Source organism: Miscanthus floridulus, chromosome 3, assembly GCF_019320115.1.
Source record: "Miscanthus floridulus cultivar M001 chromosome 3, ASM1932011v1, whole genome shotgun sequence".
NCBI lineage: Eukaryota > Viridiplantae > Streptophyta > Magnoliopsida > Poales > Poaceae > Miscanthus > Miscanthus floridulus.
In genome coordinates, this window is record NC_089582.1 from 3086552 (window position 1) to 3101007 (window position 14456).

Below are 14456 nucleotides of genomic sequence, written 5' to 3' on the forward strand. Positions count from 1 at the left end.
AGATGTCTTTATTGGCGCAGAGGAAGCCGATGAGCGCGCTTTCCTATTTAGAGGAAAGCGTGGTACCAATGCGCACCATTTTGCCCTCGGTGCTCCCAAGGTCTATGAGGACTTCCTTGGAGCCCTCCACTGGCTCGAAGGACCCGATCGACCGCTTGGGGTCGGGTGCTTCTTCGGCGACCTCCTTCTTGAGGGTTGCAAGCTCTATAGAGGCAACGATTGCTATGGCGTGATCGTAGCACTCAACCTCACACTTGTTGGCGCGCTGAAAGGAGGTGCCAATGGTGATGATCCTACCTAGGCCCAGCATCTTTAGTTTGAGGTATGTGTAGTTGGGGACGGCCATGAACTTTGTGTAGCATAGTCGCCCTAGGATGGTGTGGTAGGTTCTGTGGAATCTAACCACTCCAAAGCTAAGGGTCTCTGTCCTATAGTTGGACAGACCCCTGAAGGTGACGGGGCAGATTGAACTGCCCAAGTGGCAAGGACAGCTTTCTAGGCACAACACCATGGAAAAGGTGCTCTGGTTGGCCGGACACACGCTCGATCGATGCCCATGGCATTGAGCGTCTCGGCATATAGGATGTTGAGGTTGCTGCCCCCATCCATCAGTACCTTGGTGAGGCGCTTCGTACCGATGATCGGGTCGACCACGAGCGGATATCTCCCCGATTGCGAGACGTTCTCCGAGTGGTCGGTCCGGTCGAAGATTATGGTGGATTTTGACCACCGGAGGAAGGCGGGTGTGGCTGGTTCGGTCGCATAGACCTCGTGGCGTGCAATCTTCTAGCGGCACTTGGAGTCGTAGGCCTCCAATCCTCCGAAGATCATGAGGCAGCCATCTGTTGTTGGAAAGTCATCATCCTTCTCCTCGGTGTCGTCCGTGGTGGGGTCAGGGTCCTTTCTGTGCTCCCCTTGGTTGGAGCCTCCGGACAAGAACCGCCGCGTGAGGCTGCAGTCCTTGTATAGATGCTTGACTAGGAAAGCATGATTTGGGCATGGCCCCTCGAGTAGTTTTTTTTAAATGGTTTAGAGTGCCCTCCACGGGCTTCCGACCACCCCTCCGATTAGCGGTGGCCACGAGCGAGCCCTCACGCCATTGCTTCTTGTTCTTCTTTTTGGTGGGACGATTGGAGGTGCCTTCATCGGCATCCTCGTCTCGCCTCACCTTGCCATTGAGGCAATCGAAGATGGCTCCAACCGCTTCTTCGCCTGAGGCATGGCTGGTGGGCTGGTGGCTATGTCCAGGAGTTCCTTGGTGGTTCACAGAATCACGGGCCCTTATGTTCCAGCTTGTGAATCAGAGACTCACAAGTGGTCTTGGACAGGAAAGCTTCTATAACGTCGGCGTCGGCGATGTTAGGGAGCTCGTTGCATTGCCGAGAGAAATGTCGGATGTACCCACGGAGGGTTTCTCTGGCCTTATGCCGATAGTTCTTGAGGTCCCACATATTTCCAGGGTGCTTGTATGTGCCCTGGCAGTTTCCCACGAAGATCTCCTTCAAGTCTGCCCAACTTTAGATTCTGTTGGACGGAAGGTGTTCCAACCTGGTTCTTATCGAATCGGCCAAGAATAATGGAATGTTGTGGATAATGAAGTCATCATTATCCGCACCACTGGCTTAGCAGGCAAGCCGATAGTCTTCGAGCCATAGTCCGGGGTTTGTTTCCCCAGAGTGCTTCGTGATATTGGTTGGTGGTCGGTACCTTGGCGGGAAGGCAGCATTGAGGATGTGTCGGCCAAAGGCCTGAGGCCCCAGCAGGCTGAGGCTCAGGCTTCGGTCCTCGCCGCTGTCGTAGCATCCGCCACGATGAGGGTGATAGCCACGTCTAGCTCCCTCTCTCGGGTCATCGTAGGCACGTCTACGGGCGTCGAGGGTGTTGCGCGCATCACGGTTGTGGCCGAGAGGCTGATGCACTAGGACCATGGTGTGCTGCCTACTTCCTTGTGGTTCTTGGTGGACCGACACGTCCCTGCCAGGACGCTTTGAGGGCGTGTGCTGGCCAGCGTCGAGCTCGCGTCACCGAGACAATGAGCTTTCGGCCTGCTGCGCCGCCACACGCTCGAGCAGCGTGCGAATCTTATTGTGGGCCCAATGATCCTCGGGCATCGTGGCCTCTAGAAGGCCATGGAGTAAGGCTGCCGTGGTGGCAATGTTCTAGCTCACCCGAGCGAAGCGAGGGAGGGCTTCATCATCGGTGATGGTCCTCTGGTTCATGTCGTGGGCCATGGCACGGGCGCACCCACCATCTCCATGGCGCTCGATCTCCTGATCGAGCTCCGTGCATTCCTGCTCGAGTTGGAGTCACGCTTCCTTGATCTCTCGGTGTTAGGCTTTCAGCTGCTCCACCGGCATGTGTGGCGAGGCCGCTGTCTCCCTCTTAGCCTCATCATCGAGGTCATTTGTTGGGGTAGCCTCCCCCTTGTGGACGCTTTCGATGTGCCCCTCTAGGGTACCCATCATGAAGCATTCATGAGAGGGGTGATAGCTTCCCCTGCTGGAGTTAGAGCCAGAGGGCGACTCTAGCTCCTCTGCTAGGAGGTCGTGGAAAGATTCCGCAACATGTTCGATCACCCCAATGAATTCGTCGTTCGTGGGAGGTGGGACCATGTGTTGTGCCACAAGGTGGCTAATGGTCATCGCGGTGTTGCGGAGACCAAATGGAAGTACTGTCGGGGCGCTCCGTATGAGGTGTTCCAGAGAGAGGGGTTCCCCTCCAGCGAGCTGCGCCATGACATTGGCGTTAGAGAAGGGGAGGCGGCATGGGCCCTCCCTAGACAGCTAGGGTCCTAGGGAGACACCAAGCTGGTGCTCAAGCCTCTCGTAGTCGAGGCCGATGGAGAGGAGAGGTTGGATGGCGGTGTGAGCCAATGCCAGCTCTCCTACCACCGTGATGATGAATTCCAGGTCCCTGAAGCGCACGTGTGCGCCCGGGACCTAGCTAATATCGTGGCTAGCCATCCATGGCCTAATGTTAATGTTGGAACGCACAAAGGTCCCCTACCTAGTGCGCCAACTGTCGGTGTTTCGAGTAAACACCAACAAGTAAATTTGTGTTATTGCGCGTCTATCCCGGATGGTGTGCTAAAAAGACACAAGGTTTATACTGGTTCGGGAAGAATATTTCTACGTCCAGTTCATGGCTGCTGCTCGTGTTATTTGCACTAAAAAGTTCATAGTAGGGGTTACAAACAGGCGAGAAAGGGAAAGATCCCAAGTCTCTAATGGAAAGGTTGAATGATTGCTGAGAGCTTGGTCACTGCTCAGCTATGTGTGATGTGATGCGTGGTGTGTTCAATCAATCCCTCCCCTTAGCGGGGTGTCCTGCCTTCCCTTTTATAGATCATGGGGATGCAGGGATTACAGATGGGAGAAAGAAGAAAAACCAGAGGCAAAGGAGGTCCTACCGAGATGTCGAGTCTTCCTTTTCCTCTGAGCAAGCCCCGCTGACACGGCAGACGGTTGAAAGGTCCTTGTTTGTTTTTGGTAATTGAGTGACAACTTAGGTGGACTAATTATGTTTATGTGAGATACACAGGTGATTAGTCCATAGGTATATGTGTGTGAGCAATATATGCCATGGAGGTGAAAATGGCTTGGAGACGTTGCAAAGCTCACACATGTGATGATGAAGGAGCTTAAATGCACATGAAACATGACATTGAGTCATGTGATCAAGGTGGAGAAGATCAAGACAAGACTTGGCTTGATGGACCAGTTGCAAGCGTGAAGGGCAAGTCGAAGGCTTTGGAGTGATGGACCACGTGGCGGTGAAGCTTGAGCAAGACTTGGCACCGATGGACGATAGCAATGGTGAAGAGCAAGTGAAGTGAAGATCGATGAACCAATATGATCACGTGATGATATGAAGTGGATCATATCATTGTTGATTGTGTTGGTGCATGTGTTGCATCAACGTTGGAGGAGAGAGAATGGAATGCGCAAGGCAAAGGTATAACCTAGGGCATTTCATTTCACCGGTCATAGGTGTGTAGAGAAGTTTATGATCGGGTTTAGGATAGATGGCCGTACTATCAAGAGGAGCAAACTTGTTTGCATATCGATCATCTAGTGCCACTCGAGTGATCTAACTTTGCATCGTCGCTAGGATCGAGTGGCGTGGCAAGTTGAGTGGCTAACATCCTTTGGGAAATGATTGTGAAAATGCTAACACACATACACATGGTGGTGTCGGCGCTTTTGGGAAAATGGAATGCCTATTTTCTATTGCACCGGATGCAAATTCTTGTGGTTGGCACATTGGAGCAAGGGTGAAGAAGTTAGAAGTGAAAACGAGTTGATCGCGAAGACGCTGGCGTCGGTCAACTGACCGGACGCTGGGTCTGAAAGCACCGGACCCTGGCAGCGTGCGTCCGGTCAAACTGACGGGTCTGCACTATACCGAGGGTATTGCACCGGACGCTGGTCTATGTCCGATCAAGGTGGACCGGACGTGTCCGGTCGACGAAATATGCCTCGGGGAGCTTACTGGAAACGACCGAACGCTGAGGATTCTGCGTCCAGTCAGTTGAAGCTGCTGCGTTCGGTCAGGTCAAGTGGCTGTTGGAATTGGGACACGTGGTCGTCTGTGGGCGACCGGACACTGAGGTCCAGCGTCTAGTCAACACGACCGGAGCGTCCGGTCGGCCTGATTTTTGCCCAGTGAAGGGGTAACGGCTAGTTTAGCCCTTGGGACTATAAATAGAAGTGGCCTTCGGCCATGGCTGGTGCTGAGCACCTTGGGGGACTTTGTGTCTATGCTTGAGAGTGCTTAGGAGCCCTCCATCTCACACATACTTGATAGTGATCATCCGATTATGTGAGTGAGCGATTCTAGTGCGATTGCATCGTGAGGTTGCATCGAGTGGCACTAGGTGATCGAGTTGCAAGCCGGTGGTGCTTGTTACTCTTGGAGGTTGCCACCTCCTAGACGGCTTGGTGGTGGTCTCCGTGGAAACCCGTAAGAAGCTTGTGCGGCGCTCTGGAGAAGTGCTTTGTGAGGGGCATTGTGCTCGCCCCGCGGGAGTCGCGAAGAGCAACTTTAGTAAAGTGTGTCATTGAGCTACCCTCACTTACGGGGTAGGTTCTTGCGGCGCCCGACGTGCGGGCTTGGCGGGTGATGCCAATTAGCCGCCGAACCACCAAGTGAGCGGTCGACACAACGGGGACTAGCATGTTGGCAAACACGTGAACCTCGGGAGAAAAATCATCGTGTCAACCTTGTTCTTCCCGTTGGTTTGCATCCCCATTACACAAGCTTGCAATTACTTTTATACATATTAAGCTTGTGTAGTTGTTCTTGTAATTAGTTAGCTTGTGTAGCTTACTAAGTTACCTTCTTGCTTGTGTAGCATAGAAGTAGCTCCCTTGCGTGGCTAATTTGGTTTGCGTAACCTTGTTAGTAACATTGCTTAGTTTGTGTAGCTAAGTAATTGCGCTCTCTAATTTGGCATTGGTTGCCTTGTTATTGAGCATTGCTAGTGAGCTTAGTTGGCTTTGTGCTTTTGCTTACTAGCATGTGTAGGAGCTCCCTTGTTGCTTAAAGTACTAGTGGCATAGGTTTGTGTGACCTTGCTTCTAGAATTGGTTAGGAGAGCTCTAGCTAGCCCGGCACCTTTGTTGCTTGATTAGTATCTTTGCAAGGTGCTAGTGAACATAGATAGAGGGGTGTAGTCTTGGCTAGTCCGATAGTTTTAATTCCGCACTTATTTCGGTTAGCCGACGAGATTAAGTTTTAGAAAAGACTATTCACCCCCCTCTAGTCGCCATCTTGACCCTTTCAACGGTGCTAGGGATAGCTCCATGCTGGGTGCATGTCCGCTGATCCTGATAGGGCCGCGCTAGGCGTCTGTCCGCTGATGATGCCATGTTCTGGCTTTGTCAGCAAGTGGTCACGTTCCATCCCGCTCCGGTGGTCGGCGCGACGGACCAGGGTGCTGATTCATGACCCTACGAGGAGCAGGAGGCACAGTGACCGCATGTCTATTACTGTAGATGACACGAGTTTCCTCCTGGACCGTAGTGGTTGTCGTATGTTTCCGTCAGGATCCATGCCCGAGGGCAAATGGCAGCGCCCACAACACTATAAGACAAATGTCGGTGACTACAACACTGTTCGGGCTAGGACATGCCTGGAAGGGCTTAAAGCGCCCGTCTTGTCATATCCTGACGGTACCTTCCTGCAGGCATGCAGGGTATGGTCCTCGGTATTGCGGTTGACTAGAGTGCCCTGCCTTATTTGCGCGTGTAGTTATGAAGGAGCAGCGCGCAGACGTCGAGCGAGGCGGAGCCAGCTCCCGAACGTCGGGCGAGGTGGAGCCAACCCTCAGACGTCGGGCGAGGCGGAGCCAGCCCCCAGACGTCGGGTGAGGCGGGACCAGTCCCCAGACGTCGGACGAGGCGGAGCCAGCCCCCGGACATCGGGCGAGGCGGAGCCGGCCCTCAAGGGTCGGGTGAAACGGAGTCTGCCCTTAGACGTCGGGCGAGGCGGAGCCAGTTCTCAGGAGTCAGCTTGAGGCGGGGCCCATGGTCTCGGTGGACGGACGAGGAGTGACCCGGCAAGCGGTGTAGTTGCGCTCTTGATCGCGCGGATGAATCAACATTGACGGTCATTAACTCCTCCTCTTCGGGTACCCTAATATTGGTCCCTGACGCACCTATTTTTTTTTCAATTCAGGTGGCCAAGCAAAGAGCGACAAACGTTTTTGGGCTGAAACGTCGATGCTATCCCTGGTGCCATTTCTCTTCATTCTCGAGAGAATCAAAACTAATTCAGGCTACCAAACGGCCACTAAAGACACGTTTTTCAGGATTTTTTTACATTTTTTAAAGTTATATTAGGCTGGTCCCAACGCTCATTTCAACCGTATTGATGTTGGGAGTTTTTTTAAAGGAACGGGACTATTAAATCTTGGAACAGTACATCTCCAGAGTACATATAGAAAAATCTGAAATAAAAAATACATAATAATATATCCAAATTCTTCCATTGTCTTCCTCCCCAATAGCTTCCCACGAACGCCGAAGCCAAAGTGTAGTTCTCATACCGAATCCAACGACCAACCCCTAAACTTTGGGCATGCCCTAAGATCCAACGTTTCGGAACCAGTCCAAAACGCATATAAGTCGTTGAAAGAATATCGGCAATTGCATCGTCGGGTACGACATAGGATACAAATTTATCACCTTATTTCCTCTCCGCGACCATCGACCGTGAGATCGATGCCCTGGTGTCGTTGTCGTCGTAGGGGCTCCCAAAAGCACCCCGCCCCTTGCGAATAAAGCCCATAAATTGGCCGCCTGCCGATGAAATCGATGCTTGCAACCGTGTTCTCGTCATGGCAATCGCCGAAGTCATCGCAGGAAACACGATCCCGGCCGAAAATCATCTGATTTCGTCGGAAGATTTAGTTGACTAAAACCTAAGCAACTAGGTATGAAAACTGCGGGAAAAAGATAGGTCACCTCTCCTTCTTGTCCCCGGCAGATGCACCGGAGAGGAAGAAGGAGAGGGGGCCTAGGCGCGGTAGCGGCGGCGGTGGTAGCGCAACCTACAACTACAAACATTTTGTTGTTTACATTATTGAGGTTGTGAGTTTGATTGTTGGCAACTGCATGCCCACATATTTTGTGTGACTTGGGATATTTTTTGCTATATATTTGGCCGGTTTACAAATTATGGGAAATCATTTACACTAGCGACATCTTTAAGAAAATTGCCAATGTACATCAATTTATACTGGTGCATCCTCAAGAAAAGTATTTCGTGTGACATTTGATAATGTTTTTGCTATAATATTTAGCTCAATTTGCAAAGTCTAGAAAATCATTTACACTTGTTTTAAAAACCGTCAGTGTAGATCGATTTATATTGACCTCATCCTTAAGAAATCCACCGGTGTAAATATTTACATAGACAGTTCTTAAGTGATGTCAGTCGAGTTCTCTAATTTAGTGATTTTCAGTGGCCTTTTATTTTGGCTGTTTGTAAAAACAGCACCAGTACGAATTGAAAAGTACCGCCAGTAAAAAGTTTTCTGTGCTAGTGAACAAAACTAATACTTCATTGTGTTCATGAAAACTATTTCAAAACTTCCAAATGATTGTGGCAGGGTGATCCTTTTGACCTTGTTGGGAGACGGCTTAGGCCCTTAACTACAATGTTCATTGTTGCCGTATTCTACAGATATCGATCAAATAAAGATTCAGGGATAATTAAAAGATCAATTCATCAGTATCGCATGACAATCTAACACATTTTCTGTACAGGTTTGGAAACACGTCTGTGGGAAAATGTTTTAACACCTTAGCAGAAAAAAGTAAAGTGCTTATATTGAGTCTCTGGAGGGACATGCAAATTCGTTTTAACTGTTACTCTGTTAGGATCGCAGTGGCCAATGAAATATCTGGGAGTACGTTAAGATTGCAGAGTGGCGTTAAGTTAACCTCTGAATGTTGACAAAGAAAGAAAATAAAGTTTGCCTAAGAGTTTAACAGAATCCGACGAGGAGTAATACTACTGTGCAGGACAACTACCCAAAATTGAACTTCAAATGTGGAATTTGCTCCATGGTGAGCTGAGTGAATGCAACACACCAACCTTAATTATTTGTTAATCAAATTACTACTCCACATAGGAGTGAGTAAATGTTTTCACCAACTTGGCAACTTGCTGTATTTTATATAGACACAATTGTGTCTTTAATGACCTCGAGCTTACCGATAAGCTACAGATCTGTTTCAGTACATTCTGATTAGTTGGACGGTGCTGGCATCACATGGCTGGAGTCAGTCAAGTCATTTTTTTTTTGCAGGGTGATTAATGAAACAGATTGTGGCAGGGTGATCCTTTTGAACTTCAAAGGTGGAATTTGCTTCATAAGATCCAGAACATAAGGTTCACAAACACATGCCACTTTTTTTTTTTGACAAATCACAAACACATGCCACTCATTACCTTTTCTAAACATTTTTCTTGCATTTTCTTGAGAAAGCACTAAGGGCAGTCCCAATAAAAAAAACTAGTAGTTTCTGTAACATAGGATACCGCACAAAAAAAGTACTGCTTTTTAACCCATGATTTCTATGAGTAATAATTATTTTCTCTTTCTCTCTCCCAACTCTATCTTCTTCCTTCAATGGAAGTGCGACACGAGCTCCCTAGAAACTGGTGGTTTTTCCTCAATGACGATTTCATAGTTTTTTGGTGCATTGTATCAAGAGTAGACCTGATTTCTTCATGAAGAAACAATTTCTATGATTTTTGCTCTCTTTCTTCGTTAATTACGTTGCCATATTAGCGTTTTGTCTACGTGACAAGTCATTTAATGAGAATAGAAACCATCATTAATGCACCATTGAAACTACCCTAAGAGTGTCTCCAACACCTAAAACACAACCATTAATTCTCTATTCAGGTAGAGACCAACTTTCATACTACCCAAATTTTATTGTTTTCTCCGGCGACACGGCCTAAAACATACTACCCAAATTTATTGTAGGTGAGAATGACATGTGGGACCTCTGCTGTCTGGATAAGCTCCTCTGCCTCGCTGCCTCGCGCCTGGAGGGATGGAGCAGAGCCGGGAGCCAGTCGCGCCGAGGAGGGACGCTGCCGGGAGCACGGCCGCGCCGGGGAGAGGCGCCGGGAGCACAGCCACGCCGGAGAGGGGCGCCGGGCGGGGCAGGCCGTGCCATTGGTGCCGGCCGCGCCTGGGGCAGGACTGCCGGCGTCGGGGCTCGCATGCTGGCCGCGCCTGGAGCAGGGCCACCGGCGTCGTGGCTCGCATGCCGGCCGCCCCTAGGGCAGGACTGCGCCGGGGAGGGGCGCCGGGAGCACGGCCGCGCCGGGGACGGCCGTCAGCGTCGAGAAGACCCCCCCGCCGGCCAGGAAGCGCCGCTTGCTCGCTGCCGCGCTCGTCCGCGCCACCGCGATCGTCCGCTGGTGCCGCGCGCTCGCGTTCTTTCTGCCGCACTCGCCGCCCGCCGGTGCCGCTGCGCTAGCCCGCCGGCGCCGCGTGTGCTCGCGTACCGGCCGCTGCTCGTCTCTGTGCTTTCGTTGATAGAGTTCACGAGAGGAGAGAGAGCACCGGACGGTGGAAAAGATAAGGGTGAGAGAGAAAAAGACTAACATTTACTTATTTAAAAAAACCAGCCAAGATAAATTTTTGCAAATGTGTCATCGTAAAAACCATGCATACTTTCAAGCATCGGAACTGCCCGTAGAATACTCCTCCCTCTGTCAAGAAACCACGCACTGGAGGATCTTCGAGATCCATTTAGGGGCCCGTTTAGATGCAAGCCAAAAATCAAAAATTTTTAATATTCCTCGTCACATCAAATCTTGCAGCATATGCATAGAGTACTAAATGTAGATGAAAAAAAAACTAATTACACAGTTAGTCGAGAAATCGTGAGACGAATCTTTTAAGCCTAAATAGTCCATAATTAAATATTTTTTGCCAAATACAAACAAAAGTGCTACAATAACCAAAAGCCAAAAAATTTTAGAACTAAACACGTCCTTAATCATTGTTGTGTACTTGGCACATCAATGCCTGTTTAGTTTCCCGAGAGTAATGCAAATGAAACCATAGCACACGGTCGCCCGCTCATGTATCGGCCGCTCAAAAAGTGCTCAAACTACCCACCAAAATATCCTCAAACACTTAGAGGGTGTTTGGTTCCCACAACTAAATTTTAGTCTCTGTCCTATCGAACATTTGGACACATGTATGGAGTATTAAATATAGACGAAAAATAACTAATTGCACAGATTGCGACTAATTTGCGAGACGAATTTTTTAAGCCTAATTAGTCCATGATTTGACAATGTTGTGCTACAGTAAATATGTGCTGATGACGGGTTAATTAGGCTTAATAAATTCATCTCGTAAATTAGTCTCCATCTGTGTAATTAGTTTTATAATTAACTCATGTTTAGTCTTTCTAAATAACATCCGAATGTCCGATGTGACATGGATTAAAATTTAGTCTGTGGAACCAAACACCCCCTTAGCCTTGGCAGCAAGTTTTTCACTCTTCATTTTGTGGCTGCTAGGCTTATCAGGGACGAATACCTAGGGTGCCTCACGACGCGGCTAATAAAGCACTTCGGGTGGCCTAGCTGGCCACAGCTTAGCATCCACGACCCGCTTCGACCACTCTCCTCCCTCAACCGCACAGCAACCGCGGCCCGCCTCGACCACCCCTGGCCTCGACCAACCGAGTACGAATAGGACCAGGGGTGGATGGCACATTAAATGCATCTGCCATGATGGGACGCGCACAAACCGCACGCCTTCTCAGGACAAAGAAGGACGACGACCACCTGACATACCGCAGAGCCTTGGCGTGCATCGACCACCCGACCACCCTCCGGACCACGGGGTCCTAGGGTGAAGCCTCACCCTTTGGACCGCTCCCATCGTGAAGACAGTTCTGCGCGTGTTCGGTTGGCTGTTTCGTATCGTTGCTGGTTCGTGAAGAAGTACTGCTGGTTGGTTTATGTGAGAGAAAAATACTGTTCTGGCTGGAAATTTACGATCGTTTACGACAAGCCACAGCCAAATGAACAGGCTGAAGGAACCACTCCATGACAGAGCGCATGTTTAGTTTCCATCCCAAATTTTAAAAAAGTGCTACAGTAGCCATCACATCGAATCTTGCGATACATGCATGGAGCATTAAATGTAGACGAAAAAAAACTAATTGCACAGTTTAGTTGAAAATTGCGAGACGGACGTTTTGAACCTAATTAGTCCATGATTGAACAATATTTACCAAATAAAAACGGAAGTACTACGGTAGCCAAATTTCCAACTTTCATCCAACTAAACACGCGCAGAGCAGCGTCAGAACATGGCTCATGACCGCCCAACCTGTGCCTGACTCAACGAGCAGCCTGTTCGCTTGCTCGTAAACGATCGTAAATTTCCAGCGGGGAACAGTGTTTTTCTCTCACACCAAACCAGCCAGCAGTAAATAATCCACGATCGTTTATGGTCTCCCGAATAGGCTGGGTGTTCGGCCATGCCTACACGGGCATGGGTCTCACGACCGGGAGTCAATCTCCTTAGAATCAACCAGGCCAAAGGGCCCTCGACCTGACCGCGAGTGGTCGGGGATAGCACCCCCATGACTAGGAAGGCTGGCCGTCGGCCGAGGACAGCCGCCCTGTTCACGCGCTGGCACCACGACGCTTCCCCGGGATAGCGGGTGCCAGAACAAAGGCCACGACATGCAGTATGCACTCACGTTTTTTCGGACGACAAGTTGACGGCCACGACCCGCACTGTGCCGCTATGGCATACCATACATACCTTGACGTGAGGAACGAGAACCGCGGATGATACTCGAACTTGCAACAGAAGCAGCTTGAAAGGTCCTAAATAGTTAGAGAGAGATGAATAACTTATAAAATTTTTCTACAAATATACTAGAGCAAAGGGTTAGTAACATAAATGATGAAAAACAAATTTGCTCTAGATCTACAAGGGTTGTAAGCCACCTACACCATAATTCTAGTTCTTTATAATCTCTAGGCACACACAAAAGGCTATGTCACTAATCTTACTCTAGTTAAACTAGCTAACAACTAACAAGAGACTAAACAAGCTACTCAACTAACTAGCAAGAGAGCTACTCTACTCAAACTACAAGTATGAATCAATCTAACTCAAAAATAAGTAGGGTGATTATACCGCTGTGGCAAGAGAGATGATCAATCAATGAAATCCAAGTGAATACCAAGCCGCTCGCCTCGGCCGCGTGCTGCCGCCTGCGCAGGCCGTGCTTGCCAAGCTGCGCCCACCCGCGCCAGCAGGGCGCCTCGCCTCGTCGCGTCCGTTGGCTTGGTCGTATTTGGCTTATAAGCCATGGCTTATCAGCCAACAAACGATATTTTTCTCTCACACCAAACCAGGCAACAGTACTTTCAGCCATGGCTTATAAGTCAAACAAGCCCAAACGAACATGACGAGAAAAGGTGAATGAATGGGCTAAACTTATTAGGGTCCACAAGAAGAAAGAAACACTGCATTATGTTGCAATTTCTAGGAGCACTTATCTTGTTGATGTGATTTCTACATAAACTACTCTCTCAACTTGATGTTTTAGGATTTTAGGATAGTTAATGCTCAACCGAAATTACCCATGTAACCTTATTTATTGAAGGTGATCCACGCTAAGAGCATAAAGAGTTCCCAAAATCGACTCTCAATTTTGTTTTTTTTTTTTGTCAGGATTGAAAAGAAACTCTTTCTGGCAACTCCTTATACCAACTCTATCTTTCAGCACTTGGAAAAAAATGATAGAGACTAGACCAGGCATTCGATTTGAACCAGCCATTTGGTTCGGTTTTTCGGTTTCTGGAAAAAATCGGTTTGTCAAGAAACAATGGCGGGTTTGTTTCAGAAATGAAAATCGACGAGTTTGGTTTTGGTTTTCTAGTTCGGTTTTGCGGTTTAAACCGAGAAATAAGAATATAGTGTAAATTAATGCGTGGAGTCGTGGCCTTCACATTGGCAAATATGTAGCGGGTGTTTTGGTGGGCTGGGCGCTTGGGCCTGCCCATTTTCTACTCACACAACACCAAAGCGATGGCCTTCTCATTCACACACAAATAACACCAGACTAGAAGACCCAATCACCCAACTCACATACGCGAACACACAACACACAAACAACACCAGACTAGAAGACCCAATCACCCAACTCACAGATGCACAAACATATGAAACAGGATTAACTTTTTTTTTTTGAAAATATGTTGTATCATAAAGTAGTACATTTATTTCATATTGTAGTTGTTATACTTAGTAAAAGTTAGAAAAAATTGACTTAAGATAAAACTAAAACAATTTACAATATGTTGATCGATATATTGTCCGAAATGCCCTAATGCTCCCTCATTTTCCTTGTATAGGACATGTTGGGATATGAAAGTGCCACCAATGATATGTGAAATGCAAATCTATTGACACAATTTGTAGTCATCACATTCACATATATACATATAGAGGCTATTTGGATGTATAGGGTTATTAATTGTTAGCCGACTAATTTTTAGCTCTAGTCCATCTAACTAGAAGACTAATAGATGAACTAATTTTTTTAGCTAAATCTCTAACTAATTGTTAGCTAACTAGCTTGTCAACACCTAACTAATTTAAGCTATTTTGTAGTCCCAAATAAAAAATAACCTAACTGATCTAAACAAGTCCATAGTTTGACTGATGGTTGATGAACGGTTACACACGTCAGACTATTTCAGATCTCACCGATTTACACGAGAGCAACTCTAACAGCCTCGGTATACACATCCGTGATGCCCGATTTACCGATTGTAGGGGAAACAAGAAGTGCTAAGTGTTTACTACACTACGGGGACAATTACGGACACTAGCTATTTAGGATATTCATTCATGATGGTACTTGCATGCTCCCATTTCGTCA